The sequence below is a fragment of the Bactrocera tryoni genome, unplaced genomic scaffold, assembly GCF_016617805.1.
Source record: "Bactrocera tryoni isolate S06 unplaced genomic scaffold, CSIRO_BtryS06_freeze2 scaffold_232, whole genome shotgun sequence".
NCBI classification, from domain to species: Eukaryota; Metazoa; Arthropoda; class Insecta; order Diptera; family Tephritidae; genus Bactrocera; species Bactrocera tryoni.
In genome coordinates, this window is record NW_024395958.1 from 15,570 (window position 1) to 18,790 (window position 3,221).

Sequence of the window (3,221 nt, forward strand, 5' to 3'; positions counted from 1 at the left end):
TCCTTATTTCGTTTGCCATGGTCGTCATCAAAAGGAGGGGGCTGATTGTTAATTTTCATTGGTAAGATTATTTACGTGGCGGGTCCCAAACACAGCGCTCAACCCTGCGGAGGTGATGTTTCGCCTTCTCACATTAGCTCGCCTTCGAACGGATGTTCTTAGGCTACCCAGAGGATACTTGGTCAAAGACCGAAAGTAGTGAGCTGCTTAAGCCATGTGTAAAAGAATCGTTTCTGGCCACTCCCAAGTGAATGGCGATCAGAGAACTTTCCTCACTTGCGTGAACTTCTACACATGACTCCATCCTCCAATATTACATATCTCTTTTTAACACATTAATAACTCTACTTTCAGAGAGGAGAAAACCAAAATTGGCCCTTCTGGTGGTAGTCCCTCGCCTTGGAGGCATTAAAATGCTGTGAATCGCATAGTAGGGTGTACTGCCGTTAATTCGGCTTTGTACATAGAGACATACTCGTATTCCGAGGTAAAAAACGAATTTATTTTATTTATATAAACACATGCATTTATAAAGTTATTTTTTTTTAGAATTCAACATTAACCCAATTGTTGCCGCCGTCCGACCCACCATTATCACCTCCGTCACCATCGCCATCATGTCTGCTGCCACCTTCGTTGCCGTCACCATCACCTTCATCTCCAACAAGAAAACGTAAATTTAACGCCGAGTTGTTAAAGGTTTTAAAAAAACAAACTGAGATATTAGAAAGGGTTGCGGATGAAACAAAGCACGTTTCAGAGGAAATAATTCAGACTGTTCGACAGCACAATAATTTGTCCGAAAGATTTTTAACCCTTATGGAGAACATTGCAGAGAAACTTTAGTTTAAAATAATTTTATCGTTTTTTCTAGTCCTAAGGCATTATTTAATGAAATGTTTTGTTTTTTTCTAGTCCTAAGCCATTATTTAATGAAATGTTTTGTTATTTTCTAGTACTAAACCGTTATTTAATGAAATGTTTTGTTATTTTCTAGTTTTAAAACATTATATAATGTAACAAAAAATGAATTTAAATAAAAAATGATCTCTTTAAAAAATGGATGTAATTATGTGTACTAATATTTGTTTTCTGCTACTCTATACATCTATACTCACGAAAACTCAGAGCTATAGCCGATGCTGTTACATCATTTTCCCCAGCTCTTGTAGTGTGATGTGGTTGAATTTCTGTACTTATTTCTGCAGCATCTTGGATCCACGAAGAAGGAATTTCATCATTTTCAATTTTTAGAAAATTGTGCAAAATACAGCATGCATGTATTATAACGTTAACGTTTTTTGGAGCTACCGGTAAACCTCTGCCAATTCTTCTAAATCGGGCTTTTAGTTGACCGAAAGCATTCTCTATAAATCTGCGACATTTGGACAAACGATAGTTAAATGTTTTTTCAGACACTGGTTGATTTGGTGAGTATGGAAAAGGCTTCATCATGTAACGCGACAATCGAAAGGCTGAATCGCCAATAAGTATAACGGGGACATTAACATCTCCAATCATTTTGATGTTCTGAGCAAAAATATCAGCGGTTTCATGGAATTTTTTTAAGGAACTACCTTCAAAAATGTACAAATCGTTATTTCTTCCAGTTGACCCAACATGTATATATGTAAATTTTGATCTATAAAATAGTGAAAGAATTTATATAAATATTTCCAATAAGTACCATATATTAAATTTACCTATAGTCGCAACTTTCCAGCAGAACAACCGAATACCACCCCTTATAATTGTAATAATCGATCGCATCTTCCTTTTTCGGCTGAACCACAATGTGGCAGCCATCTATTGCTCCAAAACATTGCGGAAAACCAAGGTGTGCAAAACCTTGTACATTTCGCTCTACTTCTTCTGTGCTTGGGGATAGGAATTGATGCAATCCGATAAACTTGTGCATACAGCTTTGCAAAAATCCACAACTATTTCCCAACTGTGGTGCGTCCTACGCCAAATAAACTTGCTACAGTTCTGTATTCCGCTGAAGAACCTAACGCATACAACGCAATAGCCACTCTTTTCTGAAGTGAAATGCAAAGTCGCATGTTGCTGTTGGACATATTTTGTGAAAAGCTTCTTTGTTTAGACGAAAGTTTTCTTTAAATCGGATGTCATCCATCTTTTTGACATCGTACTCCCAAAAACTGTACTTAATAACATATGTATATAAATATATATGTATATAAATATATATATATATATATATAATATATTAAACTTACAAATTTCCAGGCGCTTCTTTCCTTTATTTCCGAAGACGCCACTTTGGTACTAGTTTCCTGTATCGCTTTTGTCAATTCATTTATCGTTTTAATCTTTTGAAGCAGGTTCACTAGTAATGTTTTTATTCTTTGGTTTTACAAATTGTGGTTTTGCACCATCTGTGCGGCTAACAATCGCAATGCTTGTCTTCTATCCACTTTTGTTTTATCAAATTGAAAATGTTATTAATATGCCAATCAGCTGTTCGCTAACTCGCATCGCTGCTGTCTGTCACCTATAAATTTGGATCTAATTAAGTGCGCAGTTAATCAGGGTTAACGCTGTCGTCTGTCAAGGCTATTGGTTTTTTAAATGTGATTTATGAATCTTTCTGTTATCTTTAGTAGTTATTGTTTCTTATTTTTAACCTATTTTTGTTGTGATAATTTAGTGTATTTTTTTCGGTTTCTGGCTATTTCATTTCGAAGGTCAGAATTAACTATTTCCTTAAAGTTTGTTAAATCTTAGTAGTTGATTATCTGTGTTCTTCCAAAGAAAATATCAGCTGGTTTTCTTTTCGTAACTGAATGTATCATGTTATTATATCTGTCAACGGCAATGCTGACAATTTCTTTAATAGAGAAATCAGGGTATTCTACTTGGAGACATCTGATTATTTCAATTATAGTGGAAAGCACACGTTCTATCGCACCATTGACTTCGCTTTTCTGAGGTGGTGCTAGATAGATTTCAATTCCTAACCCTTCTAAATAGTTCAGAGTTATTGGGCTTATAAAGCTGCCTTCATTGTCCATGACCAAAGTCTTTGGTACAGTGAAATAGTGTAGAAGCTTTATCAATTTATCCCTGATATGCAGTACTGATTTATTTTTTATCCTGAAAAATTTTACAAATTTAGTGAATTTGTCAACGCACGAGATACATTTTTCGCCGGACATTTCTATAATGTCGATATGCAGTATTTCTGTTGGGTACGAAGG

General features: G+C 35.3%; 1 pseudogene; it reads right to left on the reverse strand.

Annotated features, from left to right (window-relative positions):
- Window positions 1-508: 508 nt before the first annotated feature.
- LOC120780208 lies at window positions 509-2,137 on the reverse strand (annotated as a pseudogene).
- Between the last annotated feature and the right edge of the window lie 1,084 nt (window positions 2,138-3,221).